General features: G+C 47.6%; 1 long non-coding RNA gene across 1 annotated transcript; it reads left to right on the top strand.

Annotated features, from left to right (window-relative positions):
- The first annotated feature begins 7,703 nt into the window (after nucleotides 1–7,703).
- Nucleotides 7,704–15,768, top strand: LOC141576021 (uncharacterized). The gene is made up of 3 exons (XR_012504199.1): nucleotides 7,704–7,905; nucleotides 9,047–14,682; nucleotides 15,557–15,768. It is a non-coding gene; the product is annotated as an uncharacterized LOC141576021 (long non-coding RNA).
- Nucleotides 15,769–18,894: the final 3,126 nt, after the last annotated feature.

Raw genomic sequence — 18,894 nt, 5'->3', positions numbered from 1 at the left:
GTGGGTGTAACTGACTTTTCTTTGAACAGGTGATGCCTTAAGGAAGTCCTGGGGTCGCCCTCCAAGTAGTCAGGAGATACATACATGTTTGTCAACGACAGAAATTTGTTTCCTACAGTTCTGGAGTCTAGGAAGTGCAAGATCAAGGTGTGTCTGGTGAGGAACAGCCCGCCGGTTCACACTGTCTTTTCACTGTGTCCTCACGCGGCAGAAGGAACAAGGGATCTCTCTCCGGCCGCGTTTATAATATTACCCATGTTTTTGAACTGACAGAAAAATTTGCCCAACTTTTTTTAAACTAGAGCATTTTTCACATTGCCTTCCGCCTCTGGATGTTAGAGAAGCTTCTAAGCATTTCAGCTGATTTGTGTTGCTTTGTTTTAAATGAAGGATAGTTTGCCAATATTCACATGGCGTTACTGAGAAACTTAAAGGCATTGGACACGGGAACTGAATTTAAGGCTAATAAGGCTCCTCAGTCTGATTTCTTACACGCAAGTTTAGTTTTGTTGGCAGATAAGTCCTATGGCCCTGCAGAAGGACGAAAAAAAAGAAAAAAGAAAAAGAAACTGGACTAATCTTCCAGAGATTGAGTCTATCCAAATTCCACCCCCACCTATTTCAGTCGCCAAGGAACTTGGCAGACAGCAAATAGTGCTTATGGTGAAGTGGCTTGAAAGCCACTAATTGGTTCAGTGCATCGAAGGCCACAGATGGCAGTTCCTGCTAGAGTGAAACCATAGGTTGGGGGAAGTAGGTTGGTGGAGAGGAGTAGAAGACACCCGCGATCTTGGAAACGTTTCACATCTTTACACAAAGCAAGAGTCTTATCCTCGGGTCCTTGGGAAGAAGTGTTTGCTGCTCTGTTTCTCCTCCGCCTCTGCCTGTGCTTCACAAAGGAAAAGTCTGAGTCCAAGGCAAAGGAGATTAGAGTGAACCTTAGTCCCGGCCGTCTTTCTGTCCAAAATCACAACTGTTTCTCAACCAGTTTTCCCCTCCTGTGTGTTCTGACCTTTATCTTCTTAAAACATGAATCAGGGCATGATCATGCTTCTGCCTGTCTTTTGCATTTAGAATGAAATGCAGACCCTTTCGCAGGGACTAAGAGGTATTGCTTCAACCATCCCCTCGTCCCTCTCTCGCTTCATCTTGCTGGACTTCTGGCTCCCGACACCCCCAACACACAAGTCTTTCAGTTCCTAGAATCTGGTCCAGCATTTAACCACCCAAGGGCTTGAGCTCTTGTCGGTCTCATGGTTACTGACCTTCACTTCCCCTCCTGCACCTCTTCTCACGGCTAGTTCTTTCCACTTCCTTAAGTCTCAGCTGAAAAATCTTCCCTGACCACTTTATGTCAAGTAGGTTCCCCCCAACTGTTATTCTCCATCTGCACCCGCTTGTTTCTTTCATTCTTTTTTTATCAAGTTGGTGATTATTTTCTTTACTTTTTTGCCTGCCTGCCGATCAGAATGCAAACTCCATGAAGACAGGGATAGTATCTGCCTCATGCACAGTTAGGCCCCTAAGACCCAGAACAGTGCTGGGTTCTTGACAGAGGATGGGTAAATATTTGACGAATGAATAAGACCTGGAAATTGATGCCTAGATCTACCAGGACTAAATGTGATGAAATAGGTACCAGTATGTCCTGATACTTTGAGAAGCACAGCTTTTCTTATAGCAGAAGATACTAAAATTCATATTTTGGAGGGTCTTAAAGATAGAGATCCACAGAATATAAATCTGTTTAAAATCTGGATGGCTAACGCTGCAGGTAAAACATGGTAGCATCTAGAAAAAAAAATTTAACGACATTCCAAAAATATGTATTTCCTAGTTTATGACAGACCTTACACCTGCACCCGCCCCCAAACTGCTCAGCTGGGCCCAAACCAGAATTCTAGACATCCTGCTTGATTCTGTCTTCTCTCCTTCCACATCTATTCCTGTTTTCTTTTGCTGTGCAGCAAACCACCCTAGAACTTAGTGGCTTTGTTGGGGTGGGGAGGGTGGGTATAGCTCAATGGTAGAGTGTGTGCTTAGCTTGCCTGAGGTCCTGGGTTCAATCTCTAGTACCGCCATTAAAATAAACAAGCAAACAAAAACTTAGTGGCTTAAAAAAAAAAAACCTAGTGGCTTAAAACAACAACTACTGTTGTCTCTTAAGGGCCTGTAGGTTCAATGGGCTCAGATGGGTGGGAATCTCTTGGGTCGGTGGCACAATTACAATCAGTGGCTGGGGCTGGGGTCATCTGAAGGCTCCACTGGACTGGATGTCCAAGATGGCACACACTCATGGCTGACAGTTGATGCTGGCTGTCGGCTGGGAACGTAGCTGGGGGTGTCGGCCAGAGTCTCTCCATTTGGCTTGCACTTCTCAAAGTGTGGCAGTTGTGTTCCTAGAGTATAAATTCCAAGAAGCAAGAAATAAGAAATGGAAGCTGCAGGCCTCTTAAGGCTGGGCCCAGAAACTGGCACAGTGTCCCTCCTGCCATATTCTATTGGTCAGAGCAGTTACAGAGCACACCCAGATTCAAATGGAGGTGCTATGGAACCCACCTGTCAACAGAAACAGCCACCTCTAATCTGCCATGGCGTTCCATGACGTTCCAGCCTCCAACCTCATCAGAATCCTTCCAATCCGTTCTCTTCAACCTCACGGCCACTGCCCCAGTATCAGCCACCATCAAATTCTCCCTTCGATAACTGCAAAAACTTTCTTCAGTTTAGGTGCCTCTGTATTATAGCCCAAGTGATCTTCATAAAAATCAATAGTGACCAAGTTGACCATGACTTTAAAATTTTTCTCAGGTCTCCAGTGCTCTTAGGATAAAGTTCAAACACCTGATCATTTCCTAAGAGGCTGTTGAATGATCTGGCCCCCAATTACCTAGTCAACCAAATCCTCACCCCTGCCCTCCTCCACCCCTCACTGTACTTTCTGATCCATGACTGTCTTAGTCAGTGTCCAGTCACAAAAACAGAACCCCTCTAGGTATCTTAAACAGAGGCTGTATTATATTACACAGGGAATTGGTTTCAAAACTTGAAAGGGCAGGAGGGACAAAAGAGAAAAGGTTAGGAACCAGCAGTTAGGAACTGCCTGGGGCTCTAGGCTGGAGCAGGAGGGAAGTGTGTCACCCAGCGCTCATGACTGCTGGGCTGTCCAGGCTGACCCACTTTGCCACAACTGCCCTCGGAGCCCAGGAGTCCTCCCCACTCACTGGGGATGCTACGACGGCGAGGGAATGTGGCTTCTCCTTCCGTCCTGACTCCAGTCTTCCACCGACACTTCCCACCGGCAGAACCTCTCCAGAAGCGGTTGCCAGAGGGCTCTGATTCATGACATCTGCTGAGTCAGCCCCCTGCAATACAGGAAAAAGCAGGAGTGGAGCTGGGAGCTAACAAGCAGAGATTAGAGAGCTGCATTCCATGACCTTGCCACACTCTTTCCATACTAGACAGTCTTTCCCCTTTCCTGTCTGGAACATCCTTCACTTCTCCTTCTACTGGACCTTGCTTCCTCCTGCTTGTTAATACTTGTGAATGAAAAATATTGCCTGCCGTATCAGTAGACAAAGGATGTTGCAGCCATCAAGCCATCACATTGCAGCTGCCTCCAACAGGGATCCCTGAGGGAACTCAGGACGGGAAAGAACAGGAGACTGGCCCCAGATGGCAAAGGTGCACATCAGAGGAATGATTTTACTGAGCCCAGACCCTTGCATCTTCCCAAGTGTAGAAAAGCACTAAATTCCTTAACTTAATAAACGTAATCTTTTGATGTTCTGACTACCTGGTCTTTGCTCCAAAACTGCTGTATACTCTGGTTCCCCCTTACCTCTTCAGAGCAGTCCCTTAGAGCTAACTGAGAGGCTGTCTCCCAGGCTTGAAGTCCTCACAATGTCTGCCGAATAAAACATAATTCTTAACTTTTAGGCTATGCTTTTTTTTCAGTCAACATACTCCCAGCTCAGATGTCACCTCTTCCAGGAATCCTCCCTTAATGCCCAGTCTGGATTAAATTCCTCTGTCCGAGGCTACCACCCTTCTCTTAGCAAATGTTACCTGGGTTGCAGCTGAGTGTTTACTGCTCTGTAGTTTTATTAATTTGTGTTCCTCTCAAGGTTAGAATGCTCCCTTTTCATCCTTTTGTTTCCTATGTCTGAATCACAGTAGGCACTAAATAAATATTTAAGGCAGGGCTCATAATCTGGGGGATGATTATAATGGCCTCTCAATGGTCTATTGGCCCTCAGATTTGTATGCAAAATATAGTGCACATGTGCATTTTTCCAGAGAGGGGATTCACCATCAGATTCCCAAAGGGGTCAATGACTCCTAAATGCTTAAGAAACCATAGGTATGGATAAAAGAATGAATTCACAATATTCTTAAAATGTAGCTAAAGAACAGTATAACTTCCAGGAAGAAACTGAATGTCAAAAGACCATTTCAGTGGCTTACCCTCCATCACAACTTGTATTGAGTTCCTGTGTAGGGAGAAATAAAATCAGTACCCAGACTGATGGTGCGCATGGACATAGAAAACCATGTGCAAACTGGAAAGCATCACCAGGTGCCACTGGCGGCAGCGAGATGCTCTGTGTACACTGACTGGGGGTTGGTGAAACTGGGAGGGGCTCGGGTGTGTGGCAGAGTAGGCGAGCCAGGTGTCCCGATTCCCAAAAGACTCACACGCCCAGGGCAGGCGTGTTTAGACCCCTCTGCCCTTTGGAGAGCCTCCACTCACTCCGGTGCCTCATTGTAGAGGATCTGTGGGATAACAGCGTGGCTGTCATGGAGAAGTCATGACAGCGACTTCATTTTATGTATTTGTTCCATCCTGGAAAACTAGAAAGATCTCTAAGCTGCCCAATCGTATTAATTTAAGTTACTTTGGTTTCAAGTAACCAAAACCAGGCTACCTTAAGTGTGAAAGGAGAATATATTAGGGGGGTAGAGGGGCAAAACTGGAGTCTGGTGTCTGGAAGGAACAGGACTCAGGAACTGGAAGACTCTGGCTTTAAGCTCAATGCTCTCTGCACGACTTCACTGTCCTCTCATTGCCGGTTGACTCTGCTCCCCTTGGCTGTGGAGGGTGGATGCCTCTGGCAGCCCCAGTCACCTGAGTTACCTGACACCTGTTCAGGTGCTCACGCTAGAGCAAGGTTTCTCAGCCTCACACCATCGACAGTGTAGGCAGGTAATTCCTTCTGGTGGGGGCAGTCCTGTACCTTGTAGCTTATTTAGCAGTGTCCCTGACTGCTACCCACTGGATGCCAGCAACACTGAAACTCTCCCAGACCCCAAAATGTCTCGGGATATTGCCAGTGTCCCCAGGGGTGGGGGTAAAAAAATCACCGTGGGCGAGAACCATTGGACTAGACTAACTAGGTTTTCATGATTCAACATCAAGTTTCCAGAAGAGAGAATCTGATTGTCCCAGCTAGGGTTCTTTGTCCAGTCTGATCCAATTAACTATAGTCAGGGCAAAGGATCACAGGGCAGAAATATGGCTGCCAGGAGTCCACGCCTGTGGGAGGGGTGTCCCGTTCCCAGGAAAGAGGGATGGCCATCCTAGGAGGTGTCCATCACATTTCCTTAGCCCTAGTGAGGTGCTCTGGCCTGACTCAATGCACTATATTTGTACATGGTTTAGGGGAAATTTTCTGAGACATACTTATGTCTATATAACTTTAATATTTTAACCCCAGATCTTCCACTATAAGGCCTTTGAAATACAAATGTCTGATTGTTTTCATTTATTTCTTCAATAATTACTTATTGTGTCTCCTCTGGGCAGGCCCTGGACTAGGCTTTAGTGAGCTAAGTAGATTGGGTCCTGTCCACACAGAGGTTATGTCCTAATTCCAGGCTGATCTAATGGTTATAATAGTATAGCCTTAGTTTGAATTAGCATTGCTTTCATTTTCAAAGCTATTTAACCTTTGAGTCAGGCTTCTTTTTTTTTTTCTTTGTAATTTTTAAAAACTTTTATTTATTTAAAAAAAACTTGGTGGGGTCATTAGTTTTATTTCTTTCTTTATTTATTTTTTTTAATGGAGTTACTGGGAACTGAACCCAGGACCTGGTACATGCTAAGCATGTGCTCTACCACTGAGCTACCCCCTCCCCAAAACCTTTGATGTCTAATTACTATTTTAAATTTTAACCTTTTAAAATCAGTTCTCTTCTTTGCACCAGTGTCGGACTGTCTGCCTGTCAGACCTGGATATTGGTCTTGGTATTCTTGCCAGCATTTTGTGAATTGATGCCTGTGTTTTTCCTGAATAGTCACAGTTTTGACTGCTGAATCTCTGATGCCCACAGCCCTGGGAAAAAATTCCAAGGTCAATCTTGACTCCTAGCAGAAAACAAAACAAAACAAACAAACAAACAAACAAACAAAAACCCCAAAGTATTAGGAAAAACATCTTGTCTTTTCTCAGATAACAGAAAAATAAATTACTGGGCCAGCCGCAAATCAGGATCCACTATGCAGTGATGTAAATACAATGACTCCGTGAGATTAAAAGCCAGCTACTAGCATCTCCCCATCTCCCAAAACGGTGAGCTGCTCCTCCAGTCTGTCGTAATCTGTGTCAGTGTCTCCCAGGGTATTCTGTGAGACACCGAAGGCTCAGGATGCTTTTCCAGGAGAGTTTCAGGGTTGTACAAACTGGAGAAGTGCTGTTTATTTACACCCTCCTTCAGGAGAGCCACAGTGCAGATGTAAGGGCCCTGAGGAGTTCTCCCTGCCAGCCCTTTAGGAGAGAAACCCGGTACTATTTAATAAATTTAACGTGCATAAACCCCTGTGTCCCATCTCTCTACTCCTGAGTACCTATCAAAAAGAAATATTCTGGTGTAGAAGAAAATGGGTTAAAATGTTCATCTGATTTTAAAATATGGCAGCAAAGAGATGGAGGTAACCTCTCTCCAGCAATCAGAGGGATTAAACTACAATGTAGCCAGGTAGGGGGTCGCTGAAAACAATATTTTTCAGTCCAATGCGGTTATTTTAAAATTGGAAAACACATGTATCTTATACAGTGTTCAAAATACGTTTACATACCCAAGCAGAAGTTGAGAGAGTGCATGCATAGAGGGGGTGTCACTGAATCCAAGCTAGTACTGCTCGCCGCACGGCAGGCCAATAAACTGAGAGCAGAGCTGCTGGGGCAAGGAACAGTGACTTTATTCGGAAAGCCAGCAGACGGAGAAGATGTCAGCTAGTGTCCCAAGGAACCATCTTACCCCTGTTAGAATTCAGGCGTCTTTTCTCTTAGAAGGGGAGGGGGTTTGACTGGCTGTTGCAAACTTCTGGGTGAAGGAATCCTTTGTTCTTGCAGACGCTTAGGTCTGGTCACAATGTTTCTATAAACCTTCAACATGACAAATATTATTCTCTGTTCTGCAACTTTTTATCTCTGTAGGAATGGAATAGTGTTATAGCCTTAAAGGTCAGAGCCTTGAGCATGGACTGCCCTGTACATTTCAGGGCACAGGCAATGTTCTTTTACAAAAGGTGCAGAACCAGCCTGACCAAGCGCAGGAGACAGCACAGGGTTAGAGCTAAAGGAATATAGACTCAGTGTGGAGTCAGGTTTGTTCTTCCCTGTTACAGGGGAGGCGGGTGGGGGACACAATAAAACAAAAGAAGGAACTTGAGGGAATATTTCGCAGATTGAACACAAGCTTTTAGTATGATTCCTTCCTCAAAGCCTACGAAAACGGCAGTAAAGGAATGAGAAAGGACATAAACCCTTGAGTTCAAAAAGAACAGGAAAGGGATTGGCTGTTGAAAGAAGCTGATGGAATTTTGAAAGCTGGCAAGCAGATTGTGAAACCGAACTGACTCAACAGACCAGAGGAAGCCAAAACTTCAGAGACTACACAGAGGTGAGGCGTTAGGAAGCGAACTCATTAGACCAGAAGTTAGGGGGAACCTCGAGGGCCAGGCCTTGAGCAGGGGCGAATACAGAACTAGCTGGAGGTACGGACAAGGAGCAGGGGGCTCCTGGACCTCCTCCTGCCGCCCCCTCCGCCCCACAAAGGCAGGCGGTTGACTGTGAACAGGCTGAGTCAGAGAGGCCCTGATCCTGGCACCCCAGGCAGAATCCAGAGAGAAAAAGCAGGCCACATCCTAATCAACGGGATTCCGAGCTGGGATGTGGATGGTGGGGGAGGGCAGGGGAGGATGGGGCAGAGGGGAAATCTCTCTACCCCTCACTCATTTCTGCTGTGACCCTGAAACCACTCTCAAAAATGAAGTATCCTGAAATAAATACATACATAAATAAATAAATACATAAATAAATAAATACCCTAAGAAGAAGAGAAAAATTAGAAAAAAATAAAGTATACTTTAAAAATTATAAAAATAGTTAGATGCTTTGGCATAGGTTCTCACTTGAGGAAAATAAGAGTATTTTCACTTCACAAAGTCAAAGCAATCCGAGTGGCACCTGACAGGTGGCAACAGTGATGCAAGGACAGTCAGAATCTTCCGGGAGATGACGGGGGGTGGGAGCCGCGGCCTGGGCCACTCCACATCTCAGCACCAGCGCAGCTGGTTCTGGGGACCACCGACTGGCCGCACGTCCAGGCAGCCGTGGGTCTGCCGGGCCGCACTGGTACCTCTGGTTTTTACGGCCGCACCGTTTTCCCTGCCGCTTGGGCAAATATCTGAGACCACTGGACCTTTCCTCTTCTGTGGAAATGAAAACTTCCACAAGGGACAGGGTCTGTGTTGATACCGCACTCTGTGGGCCTGAGCGATTTATTCAGACGAGCTCATCATTGTGTTTATCTGGTTTTTGACTCCTCGTGAGGATTTGGGTCTCCTGATGCTGTTTGTGGAGAATTGCTGGCCCAGTTCACCTCTCCACCCTCCTCTTCAGACAATTTAGAGCCTCTGGATTCTAGAATGTTCTAGAAAGGACTTTGGAGGCCCCACTCAATCTCCCTGTTCTATGGATGAGAAAACCGTGCCTATGAAAAAGTAGCTGGTCTGTCGGTTAATTGTTAAACTTCTCTGCAGACCGAGGCCTGTCAACCTTGCTGTGTTACATGAAAGCTTTGCTTTCTGCTGTGAAGAGTTTAGTTTACACCCAGAGAACATCCTCAGCTTTCAGCCCTCTGACCTTGGAAGTCCGACTCACACTCAGAGCTGTCCGGGTGCTGCCTCTTCACTTTCAGGGGACTGACAGGTCCTGCCCTGCCGGCTGGCCCAGCGAACTCACTAATTGTCCTACTGGTCAGCACAGCCGGAAAACAAACAAAATGCAAGTTTAAAAAATATGCATTGGTTTATGTATCCTTGATGCCGTCCACTTCTATTGAAGCATTTCTTTCATTGTCTTAAGTCATACTTTGAATCTCTCTCTCTTTTTTCTTTTTTTTGGTGTAAGGAAGTAATTAAGTCTATTTGTTTGTTTGTTTGTTTATTTAAATGGAGGCACTGGGGATTGAACCCAGGACCTCGTGCATGCTAATCACGTGCTCTCGCCGAGCCAAACACTCCCCCAGTCACGCTTTAAATAAAAGTTCATATTTTATTTTTTGTTTGTTTATTTTTTCTATTGAAGTATACTTGATGTACAATGTGTTAGCTTCTGGCAGACAGCACAGTGATTCAGTTATGTACATATTCTTTCCCATATTCTTTTTCATTATGGATTATTACAAGATACTGACATAGTTCCCTGTGCTGTACTGTAAGACCTTGTTGTTAGGTCACCCTTTCTTTTAAACCAGAGCGGCGGCTGGGGGTCCGGAAGCTGGTCAGCGGCCCCTGGTCGCCCCGGGTTATGTGAGCGCAGCCTCTGGTCAGCTCTGCGCCTCCCACGCACACTTTCTCCTCCCCTTCCCTGTTTTTTTATTTCTCTTCCTTTCTTCGGCTTCTTTCCAAGCCACCAGCATGAGAAGGTCAACTCCACCTGTGAGCACTGCTGGGAAGCAGGATGAAGTGTTTGTCTCTGCCCCTGAGGCTTCCTGTCTCTGTCTGTCTCTGTCTCTGTCTGCCTCTGTCTCTCTGTCTCTCTCTGTCTCTGTCTGTCTCTGTCTGTCTCTGTCTCTGTCTGCCTCTATCTCTCTGTCTCTGTCTCTCTCTGTCTCTCTGTCTCTGTGTCTCTCTGTCTCTATCTCTCTCTGTCTCTGTGTCTCTCTGTCTCTGTCTGTCTCTGTCTCTGTCTGTCTCTATCTCTCTGTCTCTGTGTCTCTCTGTCTCTGTCTCTCTGTCTCTGTCTGTCTCTGTCTCTCTGTCCTGGCACTGTTCGGTGCTGGGTTTCTCGGGGCTCTGTCTCTCTCTGGGGGTTTGCTCTCTTCAAGGTGCAGAGTGAAGGGACTGGGACATGGACTGAGGGTGTGCCTCGCTGCATGGGCACCCTTCTTACTGCTCACCCAAGTGCCTCCGAGAACACTGTTCCGAAGAAGAGCATGTTGTTCAGACAGCTTTATTTGCATATTGGGGTCACTGGCACTTGTCCTGTGGGAAGTACCTGGGTATCCTGTGTTGCACAAGGACCGTCCCTCCCTCCGTGTGACAACACCAAAGTGGTTTTGACTAGCTCTGCGGCTCAGCTGGTTGGCAGGAGGAAGCTTCAGGCGCGGTCTCAGGACCTTAGAGCCTAAAGTTTCCCCGATGTTAGAAAACTAACATTGCAGTTGAACCTTGAAAAGCCAGGGGGGGCGGGTGTAGCTCAGTGGTAGAGTGTGTGCTTAGCATGCAGAAGGTCCTGGGTCCAATCCCCAGTACTTTCATGAAAATAAATAGATAAAAACCTAATTACCTCCCATCCCCCCAGAAAACCTGACAAATTTATAGATGAATGAATAAATATGTGCCTTCCCTTGGGGAGGGGTGGGGACCAGTGGTAGATACTTTTATTCTTTTTTTTTTTTTTTTGAAGGAGGAGAGGTAATTAGGTTTATTTATTTATTATTGGGTTTTTTTAATGGAGGTACTGGGGATTGAACCCAGGACCTTGGACATGCCAAGTACACACTCTACCATTGGGCTATACCCTCCCCCTCATTTATTTTTGACTTAAAGATAACACACATAGTTTAAAAAAAAAGTCAAAATAAAACTTAAGAATATACAGTGGAAAGTAGCATGTGTTCCTTCCACCCCAGACCTCACTTCCCACTGGTAAGTTTCTTGGGTGTCCTTCCAGAAACATTCGGGACACACACAAGCATAAGCCCGTGTTTCCCTCTGCAGGGTAGCAGTCCGGTAAGTAACCAAATCATGACGTCGGCCACGGAGAGGTGAGTGGCATGATGACGCAGCGATGAACGAGAAAACGTTGGGGCCACTGAGAAGATGCGGGGGGTGGGGCCCAGTGGACAGGTGCGCGGACACTGACCAGGAAAACCACCTGGGCAGGACCAGGGCAGGGCTGTGTGCAGCGGTCAGGGCTGCTTCCCGAGTTAACAGTGCAGAGACAGGGGGAGAGCGGAGAGGGGAGACATTTAGGGAAAAACGTATTTTTTATACTTTCTGGCCCTTTAGGTGAACAGGCGACCTTCCACCGCTTACACCGCAGGCCTTCCTAACCTCCTCTGACGTCCGACGCTTCACTGACACCCTGGTCCAGGTTACGGTGGGCGATACGCCCGCTCTGCCCCTCATGCCAGTATCTGCCTTTTCCACGACTTGGTTTTTCTCTTCCTTTCCTTTCAAAGTGCGTCTTTCCTTATGGTCACCTAACGTGTTTCCACGAAGGCTGGCGTGAAACACCATGACTATTTCCAACCAGAAGGAACAATCTTCTCTTCAAAAGGTCAGGACTCTTTTGAGACCGGATGCAGTTCACAATAGCTTAGGAAGAGGCACCACCTCCATCCTCCTTCACCAATAACTCATCACCCAAAATGCCAGGAGTCTGTCAGCCCCTCGAGGGGCCGCATCAGCACAGGAGAGCCACCTCCAGGCCCTTCCCAGGCCCAGGTCCAGGGACGGGTCCTCCAGGGGCACAAAGACTCACACTTGTTACCCAACACATGTTCGTGTGCCGGACGCACAATGAGGCCAAACGAACTGAAACATCAGAGTTGGGAGCAGAGAAAGGTCTATCGCAGAGCTGAGCAAGGATGCGTGTCTTGTGCCTCAAAACTCCAAACTCCCTGAAGGGTTTCAGCAAAGCCTTTTTTTTTAAATTCTTATTTTTGATTGAAGTGTAGTCAGTTTACAATGTTAGTTTCAGGTGTATGGCAAAGTGACTCAGTCACATACATACATACATATACATGTAGATTCTTGTCCATGACTGCTCATTACAAGAAACTGAACATAGCTCCGTGTGCGGTGCAGCAGGTCATTGTTGTCTGTGTTCTATAGAGTAGTGTGTGTCTGCGGTGGGCTGTGACTTGGTGGTCCGAGGGGCCCCTCGCTGCATGCTCCTGGGCACGTTTGTTTCTTGACACCGTTTAAAACTCCTGAGGTGGGCGTCGTACCTTCTGAGCTGTACCCACCCCGGGCCTTGGCTGGGCACAACACACGTGGCTGATGAACCGACTCTTGTGCCTGGTTGTTTAGACGGAGAGGAATGGGTGGACTGCCCAGCAGCGAAGGTTCTGCTAACCCCCCACTTAGATGTGTTTTCAACCCGTTCCAGCTGTTCAGACCACGGCTCAACCCTCGGTGCAGCAGGCCCAGCTGCCACCCCCGTGAAGCGCTCCTGCTGTGGTGGCCTGGGGTGGGTTTTGGGCTCCTACTTTTGGTGACAGGCCCATCAGGGAGCCGGTGGGGCCTGGGGGTCCTTGATGAGCCAGGCCCAGCCTGTGGCTGCCCGTGGGTGGGCAGCAGCCTCACGGGAACGACGTGGAGTTAGCTCCCCTCGGGACGGAGGGCCTCTGCTGCCAGCAGCGGAGGAAGGGATGCTGGTCAGGCAAAACCAGGCCCACGGTGGCTTTTCACCTCTACCCTCTGCATGGAGCGGCCCGTCCACCATCTGCCCGGCACTAAAGAGCGCAGCCCAAAGGGCCAAGACTCTGGTGCAAACAGAGGAGAGTGGAATGAGGGCTAAGGATGGGCCCTCTCTTCGCTGCAGGACCCCTAACAACTATTTATGCCTTCCACCAGCTGTTAGCACACGGGAGTGGGGCCGCTTGGGCCGGGCACTGTTCCAGGCCCAGGGACTAGAGGATTTTTTTCAAAAGGCACAGGCCCTGGTCTTCAAGTGCTCTCCGCCTAGAGGAGGAGGCAAACATGTGAGAAACTGGAATGTGTTGAGAGCGACAACAAAGGCACACGAACACATCCAGGATATGCAAAGAATGCTTTCAGCTCAACGTGAAAAAGACAGAAGACTCAGTGTTGAAAAATGGACTAAGAATGTGAAGAGACGTTCCTCCTAAGAAGATACACCAGCGGCCAGCAGCCCGTGAAAAGCCACTCAGCATCACCAGTCATGAGGGAGATGCAAGTAAAATCACGGGACACCAGTCCACACCTGCTGGGGGGGCTGCGGTACCAAAAAGCAAAACGAAGGATGTGGAGAGAGAGGGGCCCTCGCGCGCTGCCGCCAGGAATGTAAAATGGTGCAGCCATTGTGCAAAACAGCTTGGCAATTCTTCAGACAGTTACACAGAATTACCCAAGTCCCAGCGGTTCTGCTCCTGGGTATCCACCCAAGAGAACTGCAAGCAGGGACTCAGACCCATACTTGTACACCAGCGTTCAAAGCAGCGCTCTTCACGAGGACCAACAGCTCGTCAGTGAATGAATGGAAAACAAACTGGCCTACACACGCCATGGAACCTCCATCCGTAGAAAGGAACGAGGCGCTGACTGTTACGGGCGCTAAAACCGGATGCTAAGTGAAAGCAGCCCTACGCAAAGGTTGCGTGTTGTGTGTTCGTATGAAATATTCAGAACAGGCAAATCCACAGAAGCAAAGCAGATTGGTGGGTGCCAGGGGCTGGGGGAGAGGAGGCTTGAAGAGTAACTGCTTCTTGGGGCTTCTCCTGGGGTCACAAACAGGTCTTGGAACTAGATAAAGGTGGTGGTTGCAAAATACTGTGATTTCACTAAATGCCACTGGATTGTTTACTTTAAAATGGTTCATTTTGTGTGATGGGAATGTCACCTAAATAAAAAAACAAGCAAAGGTGCCCCTGAAGTTGAATGTAGGGTATGCAAAGCGTATGAGAAGTCAGGCGGGGAGGGAGGCAGGGGTGGGGTCAGGAAAGCCTTTCCGGGTGCAGATTGCCTCTGGGGAGCTGCTGCGTCTGAGTGAAGGAGGTGGGCGCAGCTGTGTGGGGACCCGCGGTTCCGGTTCCTTCTCGTTTGCAAGGAGGCCGGTGCTTCTCACCAGGGAGCACGGCCTTCACTTGAGGGTCAGCCCCGAGCCCAGCTGGGCTTGCTGGAGCCGTTAAGTTTAGCGGAGCAGGGCTGTTTTCGAGGAGGCACGTCCCGGCCCCATCACTGGGCTGCACCGCATCCCGGGAGGCGACAGTTTCCCGGGAGGGACAAAGCTGCCCTTGTATAGAGGAAGCGGCCACAAAGGACGTTTTCCTCTGGGGGTGAACTGCTGCCCTGCAAGGCTGGAAGCTTTCTTTCCACTGCTCAGAGCACCGCGTTTCGCGTCTGCCTGGCCATGGGCAATCGGGACCACGGGGGCTGGGCCAGAGGCCCTCCCTGGAAACCCCAGACGACGGAGCCCAACGCAGGTGATGCCGGTGTCCCCCGAAGTTCACTCTGCAATTGGCCTGGTGGAGGAAGGGGGGCTGTCCTCGGAGCCCCTCTCCCCCTACAGGGGCATCTCCTCTCCGATTAAGGCCCTCTTTCTGAGGCCCACCAGACCTTCCCTTATTTTTTTATTTTTTGAGGGGGAGTAATTAGGTTTTTATTGATTTATTTTTAATGGAGGCACTGGGGATTGAACCCAGGACCTTGTGCAGGCAACCCACATGCTCTACCACTGAGCTATACCCTCCCCACCCCAGACCTTCCCTTTAATAGACAGCAGACCCCTGCTTCTCTTCACGAATCCCCTCCCACCTGTCCCCCTGTCCCCCGGTTGCAATCTGCTTTCTTTCAAGGTCTGCAACACCCATTCAAACCACTGCTTTGCGGTTCTGCTCTGGCTCATACTTACCGTCTGCCGGTTCATTTAACCCAAGTTATTACCACACAAAGCGGGTATTACCAAGTCTGCTGCACTGATGAGGGAACAGCCTCGGACACATTGGGATTTGGCCAAGGCAATCAGCTGGTTAGTGGTGGCATAGGATTCAAATTCTAAGTTTAATGTTAATAAACTGACCTCTCCTAGCAAACCATTTATTGAAGAAATGATCATGGATGAATCATGCATGATTTCATGTCTCAAGAGAGTAAAAATAGGAGATTTTTGTGGTTGCAGTGGCTTATTTGCAGAGATGGGAGGTACCTGGACATACATTTTTCACGGGGAGGAGGTCTTCCTATAATCCCCAAATTGCCACATGTGACAGCCTAGTCTGCTTTACCAGAGCTGCTGTCTAACAGCTTTGTGTACCAAATGACTCCGTGGTGGTATTTGCTCTTTGAATCCACATACAGGTGACGCCGAGGGAGCACCAGTGTGCCGAGGGGCGCCCTCTGCCATCCTCTTAATTTACACGCTGGAGAAACAAGACTCACGGAGACCACAGGCCAGCCAGGACGCTCTTCTCAACCCACCTCAGGCGCTCCGGCTCCTGGAAGCTCCCGGGCCACACCACTAACACGCGTTGCCCCGTGTTAGCTCCTTCACTAGACTGTGGCATCCTCTGCTCAGGGACTGCATGTGCGTGATCGCCTTGTCGAGTGCTCTCTTAGTGGGAAAAGGGAGAGATAGAGGAAGGAAGGAAGAAACAAAATTGTCCAGAGGTTTATTTACAAAAAGACAAGCCAAGTGGTGATCGTTTTGTAATGTATAAAATTACCTAATCACTACCTTGTACACCTGAGACTAATATAATACTGTAATATCATACTTTCAATATTAAAAAAAAAAAGACAAGCCAGTTAAAATATGGGCAAAGGACTTGGACAGACATTTCTCCAACCAAGATGTACAAATGGCCAACAAAGACATAAAAAATGCTCAACAGCATTAGTCAGCAGGGAAATGCAAATCAAAATCACTTCACACACGACAGAATGGCCCGAGTTGAAAAGACAGATAATAATAAGTACAGGAGAGGATGTGGAGAATCAGAGGATCTGCAGGAAAAGACAGTCCACTTCCCGTCAGGCCCCACGGGAGTGGAGTGACTGGTGAGGGAAGATGACCAGTTGGCTAAATGCCACCACAGACCAATGGGTACCAACCTGGCACCGCCCTCCCACCCCGTGCTGGGTGACCCCATGTGCTGTGACCCAGGAGAGGGAAAGGGAACTCTGCCCTTAAGAAAGGCACCTGATGAAGATGAGCCTTTCCCCATTAAAAAAAAAACGGAAGTATAGTTGATTGACAGTGTTTCAGGTGTACAGCAGACTGATTCAGTGATACATACATGTATATAAGTTTATTCTTTTCCAGATTCTTTTCCATTATAGGTTATTACAAGATATTGATATCTCGTACTGTCTAGCACAGGGAACTATATTCAATATCTTGTAATAACCTATGATGGAAAAGAATCTGTAAAAGAATGTATATACATGTATATGTATCACTGAATCCCTATGCTGCATACGTGAAGCTAACTCGACATTGTACATCAACTATTCTTAAAAAAATATATATATACACCTGTAATTATACCCACTCAATGGAACCCTATGTAGCAGTTAGAAGTATAAACTGTGTCTATAAAATGCTGGCACAAAAGGATGTCCAAGATATAGTTATGAGAAAAAAGAAACTGAACTCCAAAAAGAAAGTACTAAATTATGATCTTTATCTGTAGTGTGCTCTCCCTGCAAAAATGTATATATTTAATTGCACACATATAGAGAAAAACCCAGAAAACCACCCTCTAAGCCATTACCTTCGGTTGTCTCTGAGAAGGGTAACAGGAAACTGTCACTTTCTGTGCTCATAGTTCTGTATCGTTTGCATTATTAACAATGCATACACTTTGAGTTTAATGAACATTTTGAATCGTAAGGCTTTTCTTCCCCTTTTCATTTTTTGCACTTGATCATTTATGAATTTTATAGTTAGCAATAAGAAAATGCAAATCACCCATTTTAGCTACACTTTTTTTTTTTTGGTAATTGCATTAAAAAAAATCTAATTCTTGGAACTTGTTCAAGCTGAGTCTGGCACAGACCCAATTCTAAACCAGGACCATGTGCAGCTTTTCACATCTCATTCTCTGGTGGAAGGAGCAGCCGTTCCATCAAACAGCAACTCCTTCCTTCCGCAGTGAAAACGTGGCGTCCCCCCGGCTATTCTCATCTGCATAAGTAATAATTTCCTCCTGTAACCTGCCTCCTCTCTCCCTACTCTCTTTCCTGTTTATTCGAGGGGAAGCTCTGTATGTTGTCCAGCTGCACTTGGCCGTCAGGGAGGATGGTGACCACCTTCAGAGGGGACAGTGCAGGGGGAATCGGACCTCCTTGCTGATCTGTATCAACAGTTATCACGTGAGATGCTCTTTTTGTTTTTTTTTAAGGAAGAGTCACCTGTGAGTCTGGTTGTCCCAGTTCTGAGCCTGGGCGTTGGCTCAGGGCTCTTAACAGCTCATGGTGCACGTGGTTCAACCCAAAGGCGCCACCTCCTCAGGGAACTTTCTCCTCCCTCTTGGGAGGCAGAGTGGAAAGAAGGCGAGGGTGACTTCTTTCTCAGGGAACACCCTTTCAAATATTTGTTCTAAATACACTGTAAATCATAAACCTCATTTTATTTTTGTCAAAGGGCTCTTTCGAGCGTTCCTGTAGAACTGGGTAGTACATTTATTACATGGCCTCGAACGTATGTGCTCACCAGTCTGCCAGGGGGCAGTCTGTCTTGTGATTTGCTGGAAACCACTGGTGAGGAGAATGGGCTGGCACTGTTTTGTGGGTTAATGAATCAGTTTGAAGGATGTTACCTGCCTACAAAGTGCACTGCCCCATCTTTGGGGTGAGAGAAAAGGGGGAAGTTGTCTATCCCTGAGGTCTGGGGGCCCCTGTCCCATTCTTGGACACTGGCGGGTGGGCGTGGCCACCACAGTCCACCAGCTGAGGCAGTTGCAAGAGGTCCCAAGGCTGGAATGTCTGAGACTCAGGTCAGTCAGTTGCTCCTCTGTCCTTGACCCCACTCTTCCTTGTCACTTGGGAAGTTATGGTGAAGACAAGTCAACCCAGGCAAGGCAGGTGCTGATCGAGGAGGAGCCACGGTCACACGATCTCAGGCCCTGCTGCTGGCTGGGCAGTTCGGCCTCCTGAGCAAGTCCCTTTGACTCTGCAAAACGAAACGAAGGTGAAACCCAAAAAGCAAAGCAGGGGAAATTCGGTCGGGCTGTTTCACTGCTTGTTGTCGTTAGCAACCCACTCTCAGTGCAGATCGACATCTGAATAGTGAAAGTGTCTGGTTTTATCACTGGGGCTGGTGTTGGATGTACTGAAAAATGAGTAAGACCCCCGGGGCAGGCAGGGGCGGGTGTGGAAATTCACCCCACCAGGAAGTCAGGTGCAGTGCTGACGCCACTGAAGAGGTCAGAACATTTCTCTGGTTTTCTTTTGCTGGATTATACTCAGGCAGCTGGAGTGGGAAACTGAAATTCCAGGCTTGGCACAATCTCACTGATACTTTTTTTCATTTTTTAAATTGGACATAGTTGACTGACATTGTTTCAGGTGTACGGCAAAGTGATTCAGTTTCACATACATATAAATCTGTTCTTTATCAGATTCTTTCCATCACAGGTTATCACTGATGTTTGACAGAGAAGAAATTCCCAGCTATTGCGTAGAAGTGGCAAGGC

The sequence above is a fragment of the Camelus bactrianus genome, chromosome 35 (assembly GCF_048773025.1).
Source record: "Camelus bactrianus isolate YW-2024 breed Bactrian camel chromosome 35, ASM4877302v1, whole genome shotgun sequence".
NCBI classification, from domain to species: Eukaryota; Metazoa; Chordata; class Mammalia; order Artiodactyla; family Camelidae; genus Camelus; species Camelus bactrianus.
Note: the sequence above shows the minus strand (reverse complement) of the source record. Positions and strands in the feature narration are given on the sequence as shown.